This window comes from Corvus brachyrhynchos, unplaced genomic scaffold, assembly GCF_000691975.1.
Source record: "Corvus brachyrhynchos isolate BGI_N302 unplaced genomic scaffold, ASM69197v1 scaffold7, whole genome shotgun sequence".
NCBI lineage: Eukaryota > Metazoa > Chordata > Aves > Passeriformes > Corvidae > Corvus > Corvus brachyrhynchos.
This window is the reverse complement of record NW_008239054.1, coordinates 1085811-1099477: the sequence shown is the minus strand read 5'-3', so window position 1 is coordinate 1099477 and position 13667 is coordinate 1085811. Positions and strand designations below refer to the sequence as shown.

The 13667-nt window shown below is 37.2% G+C and overlaps 1 long non-coding RNA gene across 1 annotated transcript; it reads left to right on the top strand.

The window, feature by feature from the left end:
* The first annotated feature begins 2174 nt into the window (after positions 1 to 2174).
* LOC108447870 lies at positions 2175 to 5633 on the top strand. The gene is made up of 4 exons (XR_001863571.1): positions 2175 to 2402; positions 2779 to 2892; positions 4988 to 5051; positions 5328 to 5633. It is a non-coding gene; the product is annotated as an uncharacterized LOC108447870 (long non-coding RNA).
* Positions 5634 to 13667: the final 8034 nt, after the last annotated feature.

The following is a 13667-nucleotide window of genomic DNA, read 5'->3' as shown; positions in this document are numbered from 1 at the left end:
GTCGTCATCCTCTGTAAAGGCAGGTTATTTACCTAGTCAGATGAAGCATACATTTTGTAAGCTAAGTTGAAGTAGGAATATTATAAGTTGAGAGTCTCAGGTACTTCCTGTTCTTTGGGAAATGCTTTTTAACAGTAAAATATTTCTCCATTCCTACCTCTTGTTTGCTGCTCAGTTGTGGGAAACGTGTCCCCAGCCCCCACATGAAATATCCCTCTGCTCTGTGTACAGCTTCCTTATACAGTATTTTCATCTTGTCTATTATGATAATCTCAACTTTTTTCCTGTCTCTTTCTCACAATCTCCACTCGTGTTGTTGTCTCTCAGTATCCTAATCCAGTTATTGTGCCATTGCCAGCGTAGATAGTACCTCTTTTCCTTGTGCTGAACCTATGCTGTTTTCACCCACCATTGGCAGATTAATTAGGGGGGAAATTGTCCCAATCTTACAAACCACCATGGCCAATACATACTGTTATCACTTTTCCAGGAAGCCTGGGATGGGTAGTATTTGTTTTTCTTTGTATTTTCACTATTGTGTTATGTAACTTCAAGAGAAGAGTGACCACATTTTCCCAAAATGCCTGGTAGCAAGGAGATTACACAGCATCCTCTGGCTTCTAGGGAGAGCCTTGTCCCTCACGTTCAGTTGTCTGGACCTCTGCTTCGGCTTCTGTGTGGGGATTTGCCTCTGTATCTTTTCTACCTGCTAATCTTGTGGCACCTTGGGAGCTTTTCTGCCTACAACAGTCTTGGCTGCCCCCCAGAAAATGAACAATGTTGTTTGCTCTTCAGGAAATCACAGATTTTACTGAAGCAAAGCTTAGCAGCAAGTACTCAACTGGAAGGACATGCTGGCCCCAGGGAGAACTGATTCTAAACCTGCCTCGCTTCCCCATATTCTCTCTCATCATGTTGCTTAGAAGTTTCCATATTTAAAATGTAAGCATGCTAGAATTATACTTCACATTTTAATAAAATTTGGATTTTTGGGTTATCTCTGAGGAAAGACTTATAAGAAGATGTAGATAATCTTGCTTTACTGCTCTAAATGACTTAGTGTCCCATTACAGAATCAAAATGTTGCACTGTGCATGTGGAAATAAAAAATTTCAGATGTTGGTAGCTAGAAGATATTTTGTAGAATCATGTACCTATTTGAGAGGAGATTAAGTCCCCATACTAAAGTGGAGTCTCCCTTGCTGGGTGTGAAGTGACTGCTCTTAGCAAACTAAGCCATTCTAGAGCTGGATAGAACAAGAGAAATACGTTTTCACCTGGACTTTCTGCAATGTGCCATGGTGTTTCCCAGGTAATCTGGAGTCTGAGGGTCTCTTTGAAATTGATGTCTGTTCTGTTTTTTTCCCTTTGATTATCCCTTTTCTTTTGCATGGAAGTCAAGGCACTGAGATAGGGGGAGAAATCAGCACTTTGCTGTGTTTCATCTTGAGTTATAGTCATTATATGAGTATGCTGTGACAGGAGAGGGAATTAAGGCAGGCACTTGGGTATGGAAAACTGTCTCAGATGGCTTAATTTACCAAGGTTAAAGCCTTCTACGGTATGATCTTAATACTAAGAGAGCAGTACTGCTCTAATGATTGACATTTTACCTGACTTCTCAATGCCTATTTACAACACCTAGGTGGGTATAAACACTGTAGGTGATTCAGGCAGAAGCTTAAACACATGCTTTTTAGGTCTGTGAGTAATCCAACATTGGTTTTGGTAAGACTCAAAACACTTGAATGCTTTTCTGGACTGGAGCCTGAGGTTAAAATCATGGTCTCACTGAAGTGACCGGGGGTGTATGCACAAATATTTATCCATATGAAATGGACAGAGAAGAAAACATAAAAAGACACTTGGAGAACAGAGGTGGAGGGTTAATTTTCTTATTTCAGCTGTTTTCTTCTACTTTGTTACTGTTTCCTTGGTATTACTGTGTGGATGCTCTTTCCTTATCTATGAAAGATGTTATAAATAATATCTTAACAGTCATTTTTGGCATTTGAATCAAAAAGTCTGGAATTATTAGATCAAGAAGTTTTGCCTTATCTTCAAATGTAAGTAATCCTTATATTCTGAAAAAAATGTGTTAAGAAAATAGTACTTTTTAATGATAAAGTATTCTTATTTTTTTCCTAATGATCCAATTTGCTGGTATTCTTATGTTCTGCATGCTGAGCAAAGAAAAGAAAGTGATTTTGTGAAGAAAAACCAAAAGAATGCCATGAGACACCATGAAAAAAAAAACCCTAATCAACCAACCAAAATTGTCAAACCAAACCAATGGATTGTCAAATAACATAAGAAGATTCCAAAGCCAATTAGGACATCACTGGCAGAAGAAACCTGTGAATTAGGGTTACCATCACCTTCTTATGCTTATACACTGGAAGGTAAAAAATTCACTTTTAAAAGATCTTCCATAAATTAGCAAGATAAAGTATAAATTGTAATCAGGCAGCTTGTCAACCAGGAAATAATTATGGTGAATTGGCTTGATTGAAAGCAGCATTTTTCTGCCTTGTTTTTCTGTGATGGATATGAATAAATGCCAATAATTCTTAAACACATAGATAACAATTTAACTTTCTAGTACAAGTTAATACCTCTAAAACTAATTAGCTTGCTTCAAAGCATAGTAAATGTTGCAGATCAATAATAATTTAATTCCTAATGTAACACATACATGCATATTTCTGTTAGAGAGATAAGTACCAAGTGGATCAGAAGACACTACTATCAATTCACATTATTTTCTTTATATTGCAGCTGTGAATCCAGATGTACTGACACATCATCATCCTTAATGAAGGTCAGGGTCTGGACTACCAAAGGCAGTTGAAGAAAATTCCACGTACTCTAGAAAGGCCAAGATTTCTCTCAGTATGCTCAATTTAATCATGGCTATATGTACATATTAATAATTTAAACAGTCATCCGTAAGCAGAATGATTTCTTGCTAGTGCAAGTTCCTCTAACATAGAGCTTCTCTGAACACTGCATAGACATGGTTTTAAGAAGCTTTTACCACTTTACATGAGGCACTTAATCCCTTTAAAAAAAAGTGTTGTGTATTATGAACAAATTCACGTAATAGAAATTGCCTTAATTTACATTAGGTGATTTAGATACATAGGTGTAGCTGTTTATGTCAGCTGAGGATGTAGGACTAAGTTTATTTTTCCTATCCCTATATCCACAGCATTTTAATAGATAATATTTATAGAAATAAAAGCTATGAATATTTTTTACACTGGATAAATATAGGATAAAAAAATATGTAAACTGTGTAACAAGCACATAGAAAATGCAAACCCATCTGTCCATGTGTGATTTATCTATTAAAAGAGAAACAAAAACTTTGTGTGCATAGAATCCTAGGTGTTGCTGTGATCTGACTTCCAATACAATCTACAGTGTGTGGTTGTGCTATTTTTATTCCCTTTTTATAGACTACAATTCAGTCAATAAAGTTTGAAAAAACTTCAATTAGAAAAACCTCCAAAATAATTACATAGCTACAGTGTACAACTTTGTTGTGATCTCTTTGAATGTCTTGGCTTTTACTAAAGGAATCAAAGGGAAAGAAATTATCATGATATGACTGTTACTGATATCCTCTCTCTTGGGGGTTCTGGCGACTTAGAGTTATCAAAACTACTTATTGATAAGGCGCAGGCACCATATCAGCTACTAAGCTTATCAGACTTCAGCTGACTCCACTGCATTAGCAGTTACTGTGCACAGCCAGGAGGGGATTAAAGCAGCCTCCTGTTCAGTGTGCACCTCTGGGCTGGCTCTAGGGATCTGAGCAGTATTCTCACCCAAATGTCCAGTGCAATCTTTGTGAAAGGTGCACCTGAGAATCTCCCACAGGCGTCTGGGTTGATTTTGAAACATTATAGTTTTTCTCTGATCTCGGTGAGGGAAATGGCAACCTCCCTATGGCAGGAGAAATGCTTTTCGGAATGTTTGTATAGCCCTAGGCCCATAGAGTACCTACACTCCAGTGATATTTAAAGATACTCATACTTTCTGTTATAACAAAAAAATGAAGTAGTTTTAATCCCAAAGCTAATGAGGGCTGGTTGCTGCTTATCTCTCAGCTTCATATGGCTAGGTTTTCTGATACCCCATACAGGGAGAGCACTCTCAGCCATATGACTGCGCTTGAGACATTCTTGTAATGTCTTTCCATGGTGCCTCAGAAGGATGGCCTCCAGCTTCTCCTCCAGTTAGGGGTTTTCTTGCATTCTTTTGCCAAACTTGAGAGAACTTCATATCTTTGGAACCTCATTTGCTTATCTGTTTTGACTGAAATTTGCTAAGAGGCTTCAGAGTAGGGAGAGAGCCAGCAACATGCAAGTGCATGCACACATGCACATGTGCCAAGAGAGTCAGAGAGTTCACAGTCTTCAGAGCTTATGTAGCAAACCAGGTTTAAAAGTAAGCTAACATCACTGTACACCTTGTATTCAAGCCAGCATATTTTTGTTAATTTCTTTTAGCTCAGACATTGATTTCACACTCACTGGGACTCTCGTAAATGACTGCCAGAGAACTTCTGGCTAAAACATCTGTATTAGTTCAGAATTACTGGGTTTCATGGTTTCCATTTACTGAAACTCTGTTATCTCCTACCATTTCTGCAATGGGTTTTAGGTTAGAATCTCTGCAGTTATTTTAGATTTCAGGATGTCAACCCAGTTGTTTTTCATTTTCTTTTAAGGGAAAAACTGTCACTTTGATGTGTTATGAGTTTCCCACATTGAAAAGTCTTCACAGCAAAATATTTAGACTAGCTCATGATTCCTGTCTTAGGGCCCTTGTTAGATGTAAGAGCAAACCACTGTCTTCACTTTAACTTTGCCTCATGGGGCACAGAAAAACTGCTGTTCATCTGACCAGTTTTAGGCTATATATAAAATACTAGTTCTTATCTTCTAACAAAAACTCTTCATTATTGGTATCTTCACAGGGTCAGACTGTGATGGAAGACACAGGGCATAAAGAAAGGAGGCATGGACAAACAGATAAAAGAGGTAGGGAAGAAAAGTAAAAAAGCAATCCTTTCTTGCTATCTTTTCTCCAGTCTCTCTTCATCTGAAGACCAGGAGAAAAATATTACACAGATATAGCTCCTAAGGGCACAAACAGGACATTTATTTGGTGTGTGGCATTCAGGTAAAAAGGTGAGAGATTTTAGAAAGCTTTTCAAGATGAATGGCTCCATAAGGTTCTGAGGGCATTGGTGGAAGGGTTTAAAAGGTAGAATTCACAGTAAATTTTAACTTCAGTTATTTCAAAATCCTTTATAGGATGCTGTTGCTTTCATATTAGAAGGAGGATGGGCATGTGAAAGAAAACTGAAGCAAGAGCCCTGTCGGAGGAATCCAGGTAGTTAAAGAACTGGAGACCACATTTAGTAGGCTCAACTTTATGCACTGTATTAGCAGGACCTTGTTCTGACTCAAAGCTCCCAGAAATATAGCTGTTACCATCAAAGTCTCTGAAAGTAACAATAACAACAGCTGCAGCAGCAGCAGCAACAACAATGCCATAATAATAATAATGACAATAATAATAATAATAATAAATCAGAAGTTAGATTCTGGTACCACCATCCCAAGCAACAATAACAACAACAGCAAAAGCAACAGCAACAATAGTAATAATAATTATAGTAATAATAGTAACAACAACAATAGTAATAATAATAATCATAAAAATAGTAATAATAAAATTCCAGAAGTCAGATTCTGGTACCACCATTCCAAGAGGCTCAAATGGATGAGGGAGGAGAGAAAAGATAATCCCAAACCCCAACGTGATTACAAAAGCTTTTTTTTCCCCCCCTCAGGAGCAACAAGTAAGGCTGAGATAAGTGTGCCAGGTCAAGATTCACTGGGTTTTATTGAATTGCATTGTTTTATGTAATGTGTTGAAAAAATGAAAACCTGCTGAAATTTGAAAGGCATACACTCTCCTTTCGACTGTAAATAGCTCATGGTTACTCATGAATGCACATTGGAGGAAAAGATGGAAAGATGACCTGTGGAATGGGAAGAAAAAAATACCAGAAAAATCCCCATTCACATTTTACTCTACATGCTATTTACCACAAAAAAAAAAAAAAAAAAAAAAAAAAAAAAAAAAAATCTGCTTTTTATTACATGGAAGTTTTTCATCAAGTATCACTCAGGAAAACTACTCTGTGTATACTCTTATCACAAAAAAAAAAATCATTTTAGCTTTCACATATATTATTTTTCCCACTTTATTTTGCAGATACAAGGTTAGTCATTTAATTGATCTTGCCTGTGTTAGGGAAAAAAAAAATCCACAGGATTTGAGGTTAGATTAGGGAAGATGGTACAAGAGGTAGCCTGAAGTTTAGTACAACTTATCTAGTTTGCAAGACTGACTTGGAGCTCACATATAAGTTAACATATACATTTCAAACAGGAAGAGGATTTTACATAAAATGCAAATGAGTGAAGCTGTACATAAAAAAATTGTACCCTGTATATGCAGTTCATACAGTGTATAAACTTGCAGGCGTGTCTCTTTGTATAATATGTAAAATGTTGAGGAAATTTGAATATGTTTTTCTGTTTATCGAAGTCTGGAAGAAATTGGGCTGAGAATGACTACAATAGCTCATTTTGGGGAAGGTGTTAAAATGAAATTATGAGATTTAATTACCAATTACTGTTTTTCATCAGCAGCACAAAAACACCAATGGTCAAATTACTTCAGATGAACAGACACATTATTTTATATGATCCAAAAATGGGTTTTGCCATTTGGCATGTTTAATATAAATAACTGTAAATTTAGTTTTAAATCATTCTGAAGAACTAGATTAAATGTTCATGTTAAGAAATGTTAAAATGAAGCTTCACTCCTTGACAAGCCTACGCCCCCCCTAAAAATCTCCCAGCAGACAAACAAACAATAACAACAACAAAAAAGAAAACTAAGCCAAAAAAATCCAACCAAAAAAAAAGATTAGAAGGCTGGGACATCAGGAATGAGCATTTTATCAGACTGAACCAGGATAATTTCTGTGAAACCACGTTTAACTTTAGTAGAAAAGTAAAGAGGTTGTAAGGACCACAACAGGAATATAAAGGAAAATTTGAGTTTCGTTGTGATGCTGTATGTACACACACATCTGAGACCAGGAAGCATAAAAGAGGTAAATTTGCTGCCACTGATGTCCTCTGTACTTTAAAGGAGAAATTAAAAACAGATCAGAGAATCTTCATGACTGGTGTCTTGGGAAGAACCACACCTTGGATGCATTTTTTTGCTTAATCTACGGGGTGTAAGCAAGACTTGAAATCAAAGCGTGTAGGACAAGCTCTGTGTCTGAACATAACATGATGAGGCAGAGCTGTTCAGCTGTGTTGAAATTACTCCAACTTACGGGGATAACATAATGACAGCCTGTAACTGGTCTTGGGAAATATCTGGCTGAAGGAGAAGTGGTCAGTTTACCAAGGAGTGTTTGGTGAAGTGAAGATAATGTGCTGAATGTAACCAGGCTTGATTATAGTGCAACAGTTCTGGTGACCCATTGCCTACTGAACCAGAAGCAAACCAGGGTTTTCACAGTGGCTGTTAATGGTATCAGGGTCACAGGCATGACACTGACACCTTATTCACACTGGAGACTGTGTGAAATTTAAAAGAAAATATTATCTGGTACTTGGCAATAATTAACACTCAAAACAGTCTTTAATGGAATTAATGTGTTGACAGTATCTTCTACAGTCAAAGTATTTGTTTGGCTAAATGAACCAGCTAAACACTATTCATCTTGTTGTGGTAGCGTGCTCCAGGCAGTGAAAGAATGGTGCCTTCTGCAATGCTAACTGAGTGGAACAAATTCTTGGACTTGGGTTTTCTACAATTACAGCTTCAAGGGAATTTAAGTCTAGCTGTAGACTCTGGTTTGGGCACCATATGTCATGTTAATGAGGTCATGGTTCATTAGGGGACCTTATCCCAGCAATGCGTTTGACAGTCTGGTATGTCAGAACACCATCAAGAAAACAGTTTGATTAAATAGCTCAGATGAAAATGACCTGCTGACAAAGGTGAAGTGTCAGCAGAGAAGAGATTGTAATGGAGTTGCACAGTGAGGAGGAACCAGCCAGCCATCTTTTTGAACCAGAGGTCAGATGGCATGCCATGAATATTGCTATAGATACCTGATGATGCTGATAGCATGAACTTTTATAATCTTGTGCTTACATGAAGTTGCTGTGATATTATCTCGAGATGTGTTCAGCTTTGAACTTGTTTTCTCTGATTTATTTAATTTTTAAGTATTACAGTTCCTCTCCTAACTGACAGAAACAGGATAGTTTTAGTATTTGCCCCATTTGGTAGTGTAGAAAATTAAAATTTAAAAAGGCATGTTCAGTGGGGGGAGAAGGCATGTTCGGTGGGGTGAGAGTTGGACTTCACTTCAAGATGATGTGTCAGTGCTTTCATGCTAATCTAGGATTCGCAAGACTTAGTTTATTCCCCTGACTGGTCACATGCCTGCCATATAAACAAATCACTGGGCCTGATGTTCCATACAGAAATAAATGGTGGAGTTGGGATGCTTAGAACATCTAATTAAACCTGACTGCGGGACTAATGAAGCTTTTCTGACTTGTAGTAATAAAGCTAGCTGCCTTGTCTTATGTCTAATTACCCTTCCTCTCCAGCCCACCCCTTCTGACTAACAAGTCTATGGAGAGCAGAGTGCCACAGAAAAGGGATGTTTTCTCCTTCTGTCTATTCTCAGATTCTGGCTTTCCCTTTCTCAAGCTATCTGGCTTTCTGCACACTCCTCCCAACATTTTTCATGCAGGCCTCTAGGTGTGTCATTAATCCTTTGCTTTGGAAACCTGCTCTTTACTCTTCTCCAGATAATCTACCTCGTCAGCTAAGCAGGCAGTCACGTTGGGGGTTTAAAAAACAAAAAAGCAGATTTTGTATCATATCTCATTCATGGCCCAGAACTGTCTGCTGAAGAGACTACTTACTCCAGTGAAGGTACTTCATCCAGCTCCTCTGCTGTGGAGTTTAGTGAGGGGGGCACAAAGTAGGAGTACTATAGAGCTGAGCCCTTCAGATGTGTCCAGATAGATCTCCATGCAGCTTGTGAGTGATATGCTCAGAAAGAAGCAGTAACTCAGACAAAACGTGCCAGGGGACTTCACATACTTGTAGAAGGCTTTTCACAGCTTCACTATTAGATACTTTGCTGAAATTCCTCCAAAGTCCTGTTTTGAAGTTGGGTAGCTTTATTCTTCCCTTGACTGTCTGTGAAAGAAAGTGTTGTCTGTTCTATTCTTTTACCATGAGGGAGTTAAAAAGATAAGATAAAAACTTGGTTTTTTTGTGATTCAGTTAGTCCTTTCTTTGATCTTGGGAAGGTACAGCTTTTTTTGAAATGCACCGTTTGTTTGTTATGAATTTGGAACTGCTCATTGCTTAAAGCTAGCCTGTTTTTTGATATGAAGCCTCTGTTCCACATGTCAAAAGAAAAAAAAACCCAGTGTACTACTGTTTACTGATTGGTGCCAACTGTAATTATATGCTTGTCTACATGGGGAAGTTGGCCTATTTGAAATGTTAGAGAAATACTATTTGACCTCAAAATGTTCTTGAATTTTTCTTCAAAGATGTCTCCTCATGAGACCTTATTTCTAGTATATTTTCATTATTTGCCATAGGAAAGAAACAATTGGTTTTTCTGTTAGGTTTTTTCCCAATATACTGGAGCAAATTAAAGGTAAGTTATGATTTTTTCCAGCAAGATAGCTTTTCTGCTTTGTCTTTGAGCACCCTTTCTTTCTCTTGTTTACTTCCACAGACCTTGCCTTCAACTGCTTTTTTTCATTTACACAGATACTGTAGTCTTTTGAGAAATGTCCTGGAGTGGCATTCTTTTTCTCCCTTGTCATCTTTATTTCTCTGTGTATTTTCCTAAGAAAAGTATAATTATGAATGATCTTAGGCAGAAATAGAATCTAGCCAATATTCTAAAAGTTCAGAGGGGTTGCCAGGAGGTAATCATAGAATAAAACTCCCCAAATTTCAGCATTAATCAGCTATGAGAATTTTGTTCAGGATCATCTATCTGCTGAAAAGCTTGATTATTCCTTTATAGAGCAGTAAAATCAATAGAACTGCTCTGTTGTGAAACCTCCTAAAATGAAAATAAAGCCTAGAAAAATAACTTGTTTTCCATTTACACTGTATACTGTCTTTTACACTGTATACACTGTATTTTACCTTGAAGGTTTTTGTTACTGTTGGCTCCCTTTTTTTAACAAATGGAGCAGATAATTTTCATTTTTACTTCTGGAAATGCTTCTTTCTTCTATGACAAGTATCCTAGCATATCTTCACAGGACAGTCATCTCGTGCTACCTTTTAAGTCCTTGAGCTGACACTGAGCCATCAAGTGGATCTCTCTGCCGAACACCACCACACTGGGAAGAGATGCTTTCTAAGTCACAGATTTCTGTACAGTCTGTGCAGTCACATTCATTTGAGGGCCACACTTAGGAGGTGCAGAACTAATTACATCAGGTGTAGACTTGCTATGATTCAGGCGTGCAATTCTTCACACTTAGTTCCACAAGGGACTAGCTACAAGTTCTTCAGTTAACACTCCATTTAGCACTACGTAGCAACTGAACCAGCGTAGTGGGTTGAACCCAAGTTGATGGACTTTGTGTGCTTGATGCTTAGCTGCATCAAACCACAACAACCAGGTAGATTTCTTAGAAATATAATAAATGTAGTCTGTGTTGATTTAGTTTTGCTGCTATATTGCACCAAAAAACTGCTTAACTTATTCCCCACTTTCTATCCTGGATCTCTTTCATTAGAAATTTCACTACAGAATGGACACAGTAGAATTGAGAGTCTCTGAGATTTGGCATAAGATAGGTGATTCCTGCTTTTTTTTTTATGAATCTGGATAATCCTTGTGAAAGATCCCAGTCTTTGGGTTGTCATTTTTGTTGTATTCCTTCAGGAAATTTGTTCCTGTTAGCTTATTAGTGGTAGAAAATACCAATAAAAGCTTTGGAAGCTGTTACTTGACCTCAAAGCTGAACTTACCTCTTATTTCACTGTATTTAAAATTGAATCACACAACTTTGCTTTTCTGTGTGGCTTTTTACATGCGTTTTATTTCACCTGAAATAGTTAATAACCAGCATATGCCATGAGATGCAGGCACTATGTAACACTGCTGAACTTTTCCAAAGCAATTGTCTTATTTCATATTTCTTGCCTGGAATCGTTGAAAATATATTTACAATGATATGCAGGTGTGGGCCAAGGTCTTACCATGGGGATCTTTCTCTGGGTCTTATTTTATTGTTATGTATATTAGAGCAAGAAACTGACTGTGTTTGTCAAGGCCAAAGAGTCTTCAAGCAGCACGTCAGTGTTGTAGTAGGGTTGGTATGAGGGTATATTGTGGGATATAGAAGCCTACTGAAGTTACAAAAGACCTGAATTATTTTCCTTTACCTAATTAGCAGCGACCACCTATCCTATATTTATAAGCACTTTTAAACTGTCTTACTGTGAAGTCTATGAGATTAACCCTAATCAAGAGTTTCAAACTGCTTCCAACAGTGATTTTAGGAAGTCTTTTTAATCTAAACTAGATGTAAATGACAGGGAGTGTTCATTCAGTCAGTTGTGGCATTTCAGCTGGGCGGTGGTAATTAACAACCAAGACAAGAACAGATTCTTAAATAATTTCTTAGGCATAATTGCCCTGTGAACCAAGTCTATTTTGGTGCAGCTGACAGAGTGCATAGGTTCTTGTTTGATAGATAATATATTTTTTTCACAGTAATAAACCAGTATTTGTGTTTTATTACTGTAGCTTTATTTTGTTGTATGACATGCTACATATACAAGAAAGACTAAAATATAATTAAAGAAAAATACCAACATTTGTAGAAATTACATGAGGTGCACCATTTCACCAGTGCAAGCATAGTACTTAAAAAACTTTCCTTAAGCTTTCAGCCAAAATCTGATTTTCTATTTTTCATGGGCTGAAATCAGTAAAAATAAAGATTGAAGACAGTAATCTTGTAACAATTTTTCAGAGAGTGACAATCAGAAAAATTGTATTATATATAGTACACAGATTTGTAGTGCATGTTAGAAGGTTTGGCAGAAGGTGGGGGGGAAGAGGATAACCTGTGAGTGGAAACTGTAAGGAAGATTTATTGTATTAATATCACATTTCAATGTTTCTTCAAAGTAGACAAGTTATTCATTTTTAGGATTTTGCCTATTAGACGTATTGTTACTTATTTTATTGACATCATGATTAGTCTTACTCCAATGCCAAGTATGAACTTTCACTTCTTGGGAAAAAAGTAATTTAGCTAGGTTTCAGGTTTTCAGAAGATGATGAGTTGGAGAGAAATTTCTCAGAGCCAATAGCAACACCATGAAATTACATTAGTTAAAGTAAATTATACTACCACAAGCAGATTTTCTTGTATTGCTGAATTATTAGTCTGTAGTTTGTTATTTCTCCCCTTCTTCTCTCACACTTTGAGAGAACTGGGAGGTGACATGCTCATATATTAAGAATTGTCTAAGAGAGGAAAATATAAGCTTTGCTTGTGTGCTGATAACCTGACAGGATAGCATACCCATGAAAATTACTGAAAGAGACTGATGGAACTTTAAGTCTCATGTTCCAGGGCCTGAGAGAGGTTGTTTTGCTGAATAAGGTAGCTTTGGGATGACAGTCTAAAAATTTACTTGGAAGCTATAAATTGGCTTACATGCAGGTGTCAGCTGCTCTACTCACCATACAGACACTGAGCAATAGGGGACAAAATCTCTTTATACAGATTTTGGGGTTGTCAGTATTGGAAACAACTGCTCAACCTGCTAATGCCAGGTTATTACCACAGTGTAGAAGAACAGTAATTTAAAATAATTGGCATTTGTAAGATAGATTGAGTTTCTACTATTTTTCTCGTTGCTTACCTGATGTGAGAATAAGACTGTTGGGGTTTTATTTTAATCGAGAAGCTTCCAGTCGCTCTCCATGTTTGTCTGTCTCTCCCCCTCTCTGTCTCACACATACACATGCACACACATGAGTAATTTGAAAATTACTAGTACAGCCATCAAGACAAGGAGGCTGCAACACTTTAATTTGTAGCCTGCTCCCCTTTTCATACCAAAGACAGCATTTAAGGTAAAAGAGCTGTCTATCAATTTTGCTGTTTCAACTTGCGTCTGAAATGAACTTCCAGTCTCTGGGACAGGTGCCCATTGCAGGGATGTCTTGTGAAGGAAACAGAAATGTCCCAAAACTCAGTAAACAACATAACAGCTCTTCTTTCAGTAATGGTGGAGTCTCCTCTAATACAAAGGGTTTGAGACCTGACTCAAGAAAATTTAGATTAACTTACATTAGAATCCAGCAGGTTGTCCATAAAACCTCCCTTCAAAAAACCAAACAAAACCAAACAAACTAAACCAAACCAAAACAAAAAAACACCCCTAACCTCTTTCCACTTTCTAAACCGTCCAAGAAAAGCAGAATCCTGAGAAGACTTAGTTATTTAATAAAGACCAGTTAAATCAGT